General features: G+C 36.3%; 1 long non-coding RNA gene across 1 annotated transcript; it reads left to right on the top strand.

The window, feature by feature from the left end:
- The first annotated feature begins 1,456 nt into the window (after positions 1 to 1,456).
- On the top strand, positions 1,457 to 12,195 carry LOC149137863 (uncharacterized). The gene is made up of 2 exons (XR_016244336.1): positions 1,457 to 1,573; positions 10,658 to 12,195. It is a non-coding gene; the product is annotated as an uncharacterized LOC149137863 (long non-coding RNA).
- Positions 12,196 to 13,006: the final 811 nt, after the last annotated feature.

Genomic DNA, 13,006 nt, shown 5'->3' with positions numbered 1-13,006 from the left:
GTATGAGAGAGAGAGAGAGAGAGAGAGAGAGAGAGAGAGAGAGAGAGAGAGAGAGAGAGAGAGAGAGAGAGGAGAGAGAGAGAGAGAGAGAGAGAGAGAGAGAGAGAATGTTACACTGAAAGCTCAATAGATAAAACCACATTGCTTCTGTTTTCTTCAATAACAAAGAAAGATGGTGGCTTTATAGCATAACATTTAGCTTCACGGAAACACATTTCTCCTATTCTTTCTGCCCAACAGGTTAATTCCTTCATTGAATTTGAATACAATATTTTCTTTCACTGCTGTCAAGTAATTATTGAAACCAATTTTACAGACTGCTTTTACCAGGAATTCTCTACATGGAAAATATGAATTTCTGTTGTGTTCTCATTGATAAAATTAATGGAGTTTCTTTGTGGGGAAATTGAAACTAAATAGAGGAAAATCATTCTGATAGAAGAGAACTAGAATAAATAGAACAGAAGTAGAATAATTTTAGTATTCCCCAAATAAATTGTTTCTAAAATTTGAAGAGATTCTGGCTCCTGATGGCAAGCATTTAAATGTCATTGTAGCCTTGTTAGTAAGAGGTTGAAAAGGTGAGATGTTAGTATAAAGCTTACTGGAAAGAAGTGTACCATTATTTAAAGACTACTCAACAGCTGAGTTTTTATTATTTCATTCAAATCTGTTCAAGATCTATTTATGTGGTGGAGGAAAGAAAAAAAAATACCATTAACTTTATCTAACAAGGTTAAAGCCTGCAGAGTTGTCCCTAACATAAGGTCAACATCATTTGTTATTAAGACTGAAAGAGGTTATTGTCTGTTATGATCTATTTGTCAAATTGATAAAAGAAAAGCAAGCTAAAAGTAAACAAAAAAATCAAAAAAATTGATTTCCGTTCTCAGTATCCTGTCAACTCTTCTTTTGTGAGTTTGTGAAAAGTATATCTGCATGATAAATAAAGCTGTCCTTCTATTTCTGTCCAGTGTATTACAACTGGAACAAGGGTTTGTCTTTCCAGCTTTCTAACCCTTGAATATAAATGTCTAAAATAATGGCTTAAGATTTTATATAATGTGAACAATATGTTTAAGATGATATAAATAATAAAATAACTTGATTCTTTCTTTCTTTCCAATGATACATATCAAGTCTAAATCACCAGAAAGAAATGGAGATTTTTCTCTTTTTATCATCAACAAACATTTTGAAGAAGCAGTCTAAAGGGAACACAGATTGGAGAAAGAAGACTTTGGTGACTTGAAGATATGGGATCTGGTTGATTATTTTCGTATTGAGAGTTTCCTGCACAAATTCAGAAAAAGAGATTTCCATTTACATGGAAATATAGAAGGCAGATGGTGAGCATAATCTCTTTTGAAGACAGAAATTTTTAAAGTAAGAACTAAAGAAAAAACTCCGAAAGTACATTGTCTTTCCCATCTTGAGAACTGTTCTATACTGGTTATAAGATGCATCATCGCTTATGTTTCTAGGATCACAGGAAATTTTGGGTCTTCCAGTATCAGGTTCCCTTGCCCAGGAGCTACTTCTTGGTCTTGTATACTGATTTTAACAGTTCTAGGTAGGTATTATAGGCAATTTTAAAATTTGATTTTGTTATCTTCGATATTTTTATATAGACATTCTCAAGATGATTTTTTTTCTTATAAACTCAAGATTTCATATTTGTTAAAATAAATCTTGGAAAAAAAGACAAAAACGTTTTTAGTCAGGTGTTATTTATATGACACCTGACTTAAAAATATACTGTTATGCTGAATAAAATAAGCAAAATATTATGTATGCCTTGTATAAGAATGGAACTATAACAGGATTTTAACTTTAATCTAACGTCCACTATCATCATCATCACCATCATCATCATCATCATCATCGTCATCGTCGTCATCATCATCATCATCATCATCATCACCATCATCACCATCACCATCATCATCATCATCATCATCATCACCACCACCACCACCACCACCACCACCACCACCACCACCACCACCACCATCATCATCATCATCATCATCATCATCATTTTGTAGTTATATATTTGTTTGAATGAAGAAAAATATAAGTAGTTATTGTGTGACTGCATCCTATTGGACAGTAAAAAAGATAATGATATAACAACTTATGTTGTACAGCAGGTTTAGTTGTAATCTATGTAGAATTAGCATGCTTTTGACCCTTTTGTTACTATATTTCTGTTGAATCACATTTCTTTTTTCTTTTCTTTAATTAACTTTGAAAATGATGAGGAATTTATTAAAATAATGTTGTCATTATTAAGTTAGTGTTTGGAATATAAATTAATATGATCCGCGTGGCCATTGATCGTTACCAGCGTCGCCTTCCTGGCACTTGTGCCAGTGGCACGTGAAAAGACATTCGAGCGAGATTGTTGCCAGTGCCGATGGACTGGCTCCTGTGCAGGTGGCACGTAAAATACACCATTTCAAGCGTGGCCGTCGCCAGTACCTCCTGACTGGCCTTCGTGCCGGTGGCACGTAAAAGCAACCACTACACTCTTGGAGTGGTTGGCGTTAGGAAGGGCATGCAGCTGTAGAAGCTCTACCAGATCAGATTGAAGCCTGGTGCAGCCATCCAGCTTGCCAGTCCTCAGTCAAATTGTCCAACCCATACTAGCATGGAAAGCGAACATTAAACGATGATGATGATGATGATGATGAAACTTTGATGGAAGGTTTGAATTTAGATCACTTTAAAACAGGAGGTTTGTATCATAGAATCAAGATTGATTTCAGGCAGGTTGGTCTCAAGAAAGTTAGAATATATATATATTAGCAACAGAGGCAGTATTAATGCTGAGAGTTAATATTTATCCTCACTTAGACATAGATGTTCTGTTAGATACCATGAGAGAAACTCCCATAGTGGCTTTTGATGCAAAATGCACTCTTGTTTATATTGCTAGTAGGGAGATAAATCCCCATTATCTTTAGTGTTGAGACCACCAGATCACGTGATTTCAATCTTCCTTGCTCTTCTCAGTGATGGTAACTATTGCAGTATATTTAGCTCTAAAAGAACATCCATGTTTCAGTGGGGGTAAATTGAATATTACCTCTTAGTTTTAATATAGTCTCTGTTGCTAGTAAATATCTTTTAACAAACTCAGTGGCTAACTGCAACACCAGTGCTTGTTCTGGCACTGTTTATTCTATATATTGCTGGCAGAGACAACTCGTTACTATCTCTAGTGGTTTAGCATCCACCATTGACAAGATCAAGGAAGGTTGATATCATGTAATCTGGTGTCTTGGTGCTGGGGATGGCAGGGATTTATCTCCCTGCAAGCAATATAAACAAGAGTACATTTTGCACCAAAAGTCATTATGAGAGTTTCTCTCATGACAAACACCACAGTATAGCTTGTTCTAACAGAACAACCATGTCTAAGTGGGGATGAATATTACCTCCAATAAAATTAAGGTTCATTTTATGTTTGACTTAGCATAGTTTGCTTTTTGTTTGATGGGTAAAAACCTATCAATCATTTTGTAATATATCATTTCTACATATTAGAAGTGCATTTTAAATTAATATTCTTTCAATATTCCTCAAATCCTTTATTTTTACTTTTGAATTCTTCTGTTGGTTTTTGACTACACAGCTTCCCTTGATAATCTCTTCCAGATCATATTACTTCTGTCTCAGTTCTTGCATAATTTATAAGAACGACTTCTTGTTAATTACTGATAAAATTTCAAAATATCAGCTTTGTTGACATTGTCTTTTTCTGTTGTTATCTAAGACACATATATCATACTTCTCTATTTGTTGAATATTGAAGTTTGCTTAAAATGCTTAAGTTTAACCTCCTACAAAATGCATAAGTCTAACCTCCATCAAGATGTGAAGATTTTGTGGCTTTTCTTTGCATATTTTTAGCCACAGTTTTGCTTAAAATAAACATTCATGTTACCACAAATAATATATAGTAAACTGTATTCATTTAAGTAGTAACATCCCTGAGCATATCTATAATGAAGTCATCGTTTCGATTTTAGAATCCTCTTAAATGATAGATCTCAATGTTAGTGCACTGAATCAATATGTCTATACAGTCATCATCATCATCATTGTTTAATGTCTGCTTTCCATGCTAGCATGGGTTGGACGATTTGACTGAGGACTAGCGAACCAGATGGCTGCACCAGGCTCCAATCTGATCTGTCTTTGTTTGTCCCCTCTATGTTTAGCCCCACTGTGGGCAATAAAGAAATAAGAATTACTAGCTTGCTGGACAAAATGCTTTGCAGCTTTTCATCCATATTTACACTTTAAGTTCAAGTTCTGCCGATGTGGACTTTGCCTTTCATCCTTTTGCAGTCAAATAAATAAATAACCAGAAGAGCATTGAGGTTGATGTAAATGACCAACAAACTCCCAAAATTTCAGGCCTTGTGCCTATAATAGAAAGTATTATTAAAAAAAAGGAATATTTCAGACTGTGATTTGAATATTTGATGATTAGATAAGAAGTCAATATCCATAATATTTGTTACGAAATATATATTAGTGACAGTCAGTATTAATACCGAGAGGTAATATTTATCCCCACTTAAATACTCTTTTATTCTTTTACTTGTTTCAGTCATTTGACTGTGGCCATGCTGGAGCACCGCCTTTAGTTGAGCAAATCGACCCCAGGACTTATTCTTTGGAAGCCTAGTACTTATTCTATCGGTCTCTTTTACCGAACCGCTAAGTTAAGGGACATAAACACACCAGCATCAGTTGTCAAGCAATGTTGGGGGACAAACACAGACACACAAACACATACATACACATACATATATATATATATATATATATATGTATATATATATATATATATATATATATATATATATCATCATCATCATCATCATCATCGTTTAACGTCCGCTTTCCATGCTAGCATGGGTTGGACGATTTGACTGAGGACTGGTGAAACTGGATGGCAACACCAGGCTCCAGTCTAATATATATATATATATATATATATATATACATATATACAATGGGCTTCTTTCAGTTTCCATCTACCAAATCCACTCACAAGGCTTTGGTCGGCGCGAGGCTATAGTAGAAGACACTTGCCCAAGGTGCCACGCAGTGGGACTGAACCCGGAACCTTGTGGTTTGTTATGTGGATGTTCTATTAGAACAAACTATACTGTGGTAGTTACCACGAAGGAAGCTCTCACATTGACTACTCCTGCTACCTCCAGCACTGAGACCACCAGATCACATTATTTCAACCATAATATTTGATTTATGAAAAAGGGCAGCAGTAGCATTGAAAGAAAATAGATGCTGAAATTGAAACAACTCTTACTTGTATTATGAAAATAGAAAAGAAAGCAAAAATTTGCGAAGCACAATACGCTAAACATCTGTAGATATATTCATAATATGTGTTGGAAATCCTCTTGGGGAAATAATATATTGTGTTAACATATGTTTGTTCTATAACTATTCATAAATGCTTGGAAATGAAAGAGGAATGATAACAATTAAGTGAAGTACTGTAAACCAAGAGGGGAAAAGTTTCAAAAGAGTTTCTTTTTCAACACAATGGTTTACTTATTTACTGTTGTTTTGACTCCTAGAAGCAAAAATAATTCTACATCTGAAGGGTTATGCAATTAATTCAAAATTTTACTTGAAAACTAAGCAAATATTGGGTTGTCCGGAAAGTTTGTGCCGATTTTTAAAGGAAAGAAAAAAAGTCAATAAATACTTGCCATTACATTTTTAATCAACCAAATATGAACCATTTTGTTGCACAATGCATCTCCATCTTTCCTTTAACTTGAAAATACCCTCTTCCCAGAATTGAGGTGGTTTCATGGCAAATAAGTCGAAAGGTAAGCTACTATAAATCGGCACGAACTTTCCGGACAACCCAATATTTAGCTGGTTGTTCTGGAGAATTGCCAACTAGTAACTTTATTAGCAGACATGTTAAGTTATGTCATGAGAATTTAGTAATAATGAACTTGATTGGCATTTTAATTCATGCCCATTTAGAAATATCTCACTATTTACTATTCACTAAATGTTACTTCCTCGTGTCCATTTCTACTATGGCTATGACTTGGGTTTTTAATTACATATCCACAGACTAGACAGGATATCAGATCTGATATGTTCTTACTGTTACACTTGACTCCATCTTGTCAATCATAGCAGAGAGTACTGTGTTGGCTTAGAGTCTGACTCATGGTGGCATATTTGGATTATAGGTCCCTTAGGCTGCACTTCAGTGTTTTATTAGCAAATCTATATCGCTAAATGTATGAGGATGGAATCTCACAAAACTCACAGGCTTTTCGAAATATCTCATCAGATAGAAAACCATATAATCTAGTAACTTTAAGGAAGTATGTAAGGAAGAAAACTAATGTCTTTGCATTTAGTTTCAACATGGCGTAGGAGTGGCTGTGTGGTAAGTAGCTTGCTTACCAACCACATGGTTCCGGGTTCAGTCCCACTGCGTGGCACCTTGGGCAAGTGTCTTCTACTATAGCCTCGGGCTGACCAAAGCCTTGTGAGTGGATTTGGTAGACGGAAACTGAAAGAAGCCTGTCATATATATGTATATGTATATGTATATATATATATATATATATATATATATATATATATATGTGTATGTGTGTTTGTGTGTCCGTGTTTGTCCCCCCGACATCGATTGACAACCAATGCTGGTGTGTTTACGTCCCCGTAACTTAGCGGTTCAGCAAAAAGGACTGATAGAATAAGTTCTAGGCTTACAAAGAATAACTTCTGTGGTCGATTTGCTTGACTAAAGGCAGTGCTCCAGCATGGCCGCAGTCAAATGACTGAAACAAGTAAAAGAGTAAAAGAGTATTCTTCCTCATGTTTTGCTTAGCTATTGGAAGATCAGTGATAAGTTTTATTTTTATCATTCTTTTTTTTTTTTTGCTAAAATCTGAGATTACAGTACAACCTCTTAGGAAATATCCTTGGGGGATTGTGTAACCCACTAAGTTCCTTTCCTTTTATTTGTTACTCTTTGAGTTTCTCTCAGCAGAATTTTCACTCAAAAGTTCTAGCCACCTGTCTATTTGTCAATTATCCAGTTGGCTTGATGTTTAACCACCAAGTAATTTTGTTCTTAATAACTAATTTACTGTTAGATAGACTGAAGCAAGTAAAGCCAAAACTTAAACTCCAGGGAACGGTACAGGAGCTAATGCATCAAGAAACTGACATTGTCTATTCTACTATTTCAAATGGAAACATGGAGTTCATATCTATTTTATTTCAAATTTATTTTAGAATCCTCTTTTTTTTTATGTACATAATGGTTGTGGGTAGGTTTATTTTGTTAGAATGTTTCTTCAGGATAGAGTGTCTTTAATTAATCACTTGACAATGAAATAGCTGTTGGTGCCCGTTTTCAGCTTGGGTTGACTGAAGCAAAAGATAGAGCAGTGCATGTTGGTAAAGGATATAATATTACATTTATGTTGAACCTGAACATGAATGTTAAACCATTCATCAATTATCACTTATCTACAAATATGAAAATTTCAATATTTCAAAAGATTAGCAGATTATCAAAAATGTGTAGAACAAAATATTAAGGGTAGGCGGGTGGAAACGTGGGTAATGTTTTCCTACCACAAGATGGATTTGAAAGGTATGATCAGTTTTCATTTTTTATGCTTGTCTGTAGTATTGCTCCTTTAGGTCTTTAATGACAGGAAGTACTTACGATTAATTCGACATATAATTTTATTGCACTGCACCCTGGTGAGATGATATGTTCTTAGCCTGAAATTAAAACTGAAACTGAAATAGGAATTTATACTAGAAAATACATCTGCTAAGAAGGGGCTTATCAAAATAATAAAAATACTTGAATCATCATCATCATCATCATCATCGTCGTCGTCGTCGTTTAATGTCTGCTTTTCATGCTGGCATGGGTTGGATGGTTTGACGGAGGACTGGTGAGCCAGAAGTCTGCATCAGGCTCTAATCTGATCTGGCAAAGTTTCTACAGCTGGATGCCCTCCCTAATGCCAACCACTCCGAGAGTGTCATGGGTGCTTTTACGTGCCACCGGCACGAGGGCCAGTCAGGCGGTTCTGGCAACGACCACGCTCAAAAGGTGTTTTTTATGTGCTACCTGCACAGGAGCCAGTCCAGCGGCACTGGCAATGACCACACTGGCGGCACTGGCAACGACCATGCTGTGGCACTGTGGTTTAATTAAAAGAGCAATGTAGTGAGTAAGTGAAGGAACTTGTAAAAGAATAGATAAAGTAAGAATGGTATCATAAAGAGTAAAAGAGTTGTAGGAAAAGATTAAAATGTGAAGGAGAAATTTTGTTAGTAGTTTCTTCTGTATTAACTAGTAATCAGATAATTAACAAGGTTTTATTAATGTTGTTATTTAGGTTATTTTCGGCAGTTGTGATTATATTCATTGTTAGTTAACTAGTTAATTAGCAAATTCCTTGTTAAATGTGAACTATTAAAGGTTGTGTGATCATGCGCTAATGCGAGTCACATGTACATTAACATTTGCTTTTAACAACAGATATTCTTCCAATAAAGTAACCTGTTAATGTCCAAATCACAGCATTAAACCATGTACAGCACATGTTCCTATGCAATCTAAAGCTATATTAACTTTGTTGCAGATCTTATGGGCTGAATCAATGGATTGGCCACAAACAGTTAATTCTGTCTGTACAGTCATAACTCGATTGACACTGCAAACAAAGCAAAGTCCACACTGTCCTAGCAGAGTAATTTATCAATAAAGCAAACTATTAATATCCACAAAACTGAGGGATGTAGATCCAAGCCATGTTTAGATTATTGCACTTTGGTAACACCCTCTTTTTTTTGCTTTTTCTTTTTTTTGTTCTCTTTGTTTAATGGATATCTGTTTTCCATAATAATAATTGATGTGTCTCCATTTGTGATGTATCAGTATTATATAAATTCATATCAATAGTCTACCACTTTTATGTCATACCTCAAGACAGTAGAGGTCATCATGCCATATGGATATGTTTTGTTATATCACTAATCTATTAGCTTTACAGTGCTTTCATTCACACTACACAATCTGATACCGCAGAGGTTATAAGAAAGAATCTAAGGTTCGTTATAACAATAACACAGTGGGAAGTCTTTTACAGTGGAGATCTATTTCACAGTTGGTTATTGTACATGTTGGCACAGCTATATCAATAACTCAGCTGGATATGCTTTTAACACACCTGATAATTTATATCAGAGTATATGGGCCTTTCAGTGAAGAAGTAAAGATGTCAATTTTGCCTTTAGGTTAGGAGAAGGTAAGAAAATTGAGTTCATGAGAATAGAAATCAATGTCATTTCTCAATTGCAGTTTTGATGTTTTCACTTCCATTCTTTTCATCATCAACACCATCGTCGTTGTCATCATCATCATCATCATCATCATCATCATCATCATCATCATCATCATCATTGTTTAATGTCCTTTTTCCATGCTGGCATGGGTCAGACACAGACAGTTTGACAGGAGATGGCCAGCCAGAGAGCTGTCCAGGCTCCAATTGTCTGTTTTGGCATGGTTTCTATGGTTGGATACCCTTCCTAACACTAATCACTTTATAGAGTGTGCACTGGCGTTTTGCGTAGCACTGACACAAGTGCACTTTACATGGCACTGGTATGAGTGCACTTTACATGACGCCAGCACAAGTGCATCCTATGTGGCACTGGCACCTGCAAGGCAAAGACCTCCTGACTATATACGTTTCTCAATTGGTCCTACAGGTAAGGCAAATGGAAATAGTAATCAGTTCAGCAAAAAATCTCAACTGTCTCATGTTTGAATTTAAAGATTTAAAATAATAAATTAATGATATTGATACCATAAATCAAATTCCTTTTTAGTTTAACCCTTTAGCATTCAGATTATTCTATCAAATGTAATCCTTATTTATTCACATTGTTTTGAGTTAATCAGGCATTATCTTGGAGCTTTGAGATTTCGGTGATGTGACTGTTTATTTTTAGATGTGAAAGGACAGATCTGGCCATTTTGAACATAAAAAAAGGTAGAATATTTGAGCCTGATAAGGCCAGCTTAAATGCTAAAGGGTTAATTTTAAAAAAGAAATTTTATGACTGTGTTTAAGTTTTTTCTTCAGGCCCATGCTTGTCTTGTGAAGAAAGTATATCTAGAATAAAGAGTTTCCTTAAATTAGTGGCCCTAGACAGCCCTTGGGTTTGCTCTTCCTCTCCCCAGACTTGCCTCAATGCTTACATAGGCCTGTACAGCAGAGCCCAAAAGTGCCACCCTCGTAAAAGTGATGCCTGGGGTTGATCATCTTTCTTACCTGCTTCTTATCTATGCTATATCTTTAAATCTCATGAAGAACTTGCTGTAGGTTGCACTCTCATGTAGCTAATGTTGATCTCCAATTTTTTCCCTTTCAAAGGATTCCTTGCAGTGCTGTCTTAAACATCTTGCAGTATTTGTTTATATATACAGACATGCAGGAAGTAAATAGACACCTTTAATTTTCAAAATTTCTGATCTAAGCGTCTGAATATGTTTTCAGCGGTGTAGAACTTACAATGTAATTATTCTTTTTTATTCCAGGTGCCATCATATTAAACATTTGTGAAGAGTAACCATGCCATGCACAAAAAATTCAACTGAACTGTAAAATTTTCAAAGAGGTCGTATTGTTGGGCAATCTGAGGCTGCTCTTAGCTGGCGAAAAATTGCTGAAAAGTTATGGGAATGTAAACACACTAACACAGGTTGTCAAGTGGTGGTGGCGGGGCAAACATAAAGTCACACACACACATACACACACTTGCACACAGATATACACAACAGGCTTCTTTCCGTTTCCATCTACCAAATCTACTCATGAGGCTTTGATCAACCTGAGGCTATAACAGAAGACTCTTGCAGAAGGTGCTTCTCAGTGGGACTGAACCCAGAACCATGTGGTTGGGCAGAAAACTTCTTACCACACAGCCACACCACCTAATCAATAATTCTTTGCTCACTACATTATGGATGTTGGTACCCACCCATCCATCCATCAATCAATCCATCTACCCATTTGTCTTCTCTGCCCACTGTTTCCAGGCTGGTTGTGTGGACAGAGTCCTCAGACACCTCCTCCATAGGGTCTTATCAGAAGCAACCTTCATTACACTTCCCACTACACTCAAATGGTGCATTTTATGTTCCACCAGCACGGGAGCCAATCAGGCAGCACTGGCATCGACTACGCTCAAATGGTGCGTTTTATGTGCCACCAGCACAGGTGCCAGTCTGGTGGTATTGGCATCAGCCACGTCAATGATTTCACTTGACTCAACAGGTCTTCTCAAGCAACAGTTAAGTAATTGAATAACTCCTTTTCTTAAATTTCTGGCTATGCATCTACATTAGGAATATTTTTATTAAAATAAAACAACCATAGGTTGCAGACTTGGCTGTATGGTTAAGAATGTTGCTTTGAAACCATGTGGTTTTTTGAGTTCAATCACAGAATGGGCAACTTAGGAAAATGTCTTCAAATATAGCTCTGGGCTAATGAATGCCTTGTAAGCAAATTTTGGAGATAGAAACTATGTGGAAGTGGAAACTAAAGGCGGCGAGCTGGCAGAAACGTTAGCATGCCGGGCGAAATGCTTAGTGGTATTTCGTCTGCCGCTACGTTCTGAGTTCAAATTCCGCCGAGGTCGACTTTGCCTTTCATCCTATTGGGGGTCGATAAATTAAGTACCAATTATGCACTGGAGTCAATGTAATTGACTTACTCCCTTGTTTGTCCCCTCTATGTTTAGCCCCTTGTGGGCAGTAAAGAAATAAGAAACTATGTGGAAGCCTTTAGTGTGTGTGCATGCAAATATGTATTTGTATGTGTGTATGTGTATGTTTGTTGTCCACCACCATTTGACAGCTGGTGTTAGTTTGTTCATGGTTCCTGCAACTTAGCAGTTCGGCAAAAGAGACTGATAGAATAAATACCAGAGCTAAAAAATAAAAGTACTGGGGGTGATTCATTCGACAAACAAAAAAGAAAAAAAAGAACAAAAAAAAAAGAATTGAAGGTGGTGCCCCAGCATGGCCACTGTCCAATGACTGAAACAAGTAAAAGATAAAAGAATAGAAAATTAGTATTTTGTTTTTTTTCTTATCAATTCTTTCTCTTTCCATATGTTTCTTCAGCCAATATGGAGAACAATAGGAATGGTAATTATTAAACTGTAAAATTCTTCCAATCAATGCTACATTGTCAATGGTTAGACAACTGGCAAGTTGTGTGTTTACACACCTGGCAAAGGGGAAGAGAATAAAGAGAAGGTATAAATTATACTGATTGATCTCAGAATTAACGATGTCGATGTCGGCTGTGGCTGCTGTGATGGTGGTGATGGTGTTACTAAAGCTTGCACTAGTGGTAATGTTGGCAGCAGTGTTGGTAGTGGTGGTAGATGCAGTGATAATAGTTGTAGTAGTAGTCGTAGTAGTAGTAGTGGTAGTGGTGGTGGTGGTAGTGGTCATGAAAGCAGTAGTGGTTGAAGTTATGGTGGTCATAATAGAAGCTGCAGTGATTGTGGTGGAGTTGATAGTGATGGTAGTAGCGGTTGCAGTGGTCATGACTGCAGTGATAGTAGCAGAGGTAGTGGTGATATCGCAGTAGTAGTTGTTGTCATGGTGGTTGTATTAGCTGTAGTGCTGGTCGTAGCTGGACTAATGGCAGTAGAGCTTAACAATGATGGTTGTAGTGTTTGCAGTTTAAGTGGTGATAGTAGTAGTGGTTGTACTGTAGTGTTAGTAGCAGTAGTAGTAGTAGTAGTGTTAGTAGTAGTAGTAGTGTTAGTAGTAGTAGTGTTAGTAGTAGTAGTGTTAGTAGTAGTAGTAATAGTAGTGTTAGTAGTAGTAGCAGTAGTGTTAGTAGTAGTAGTAGTAGTAGTGTTAGTA

This window comes from Octopus bimaculoides, chromosome 1, assembly GCF_046866305.1.
Source record: "Octopus bimaculoides isolate indiv1 chromosome 1, ASM4686630v1, whole genome shotgun sequence".
Lineage (NCBI taxonomy): Eukaryota > Metazoa > Mollusca > Cephalopoda > Octopoda > Octopodidae > Octopus > Octopus bimaculoides.
Note: the sequence above shows the minus strand (reverse complement) of the source record. Positions and strands in the feature narration are given on the sequence as shown.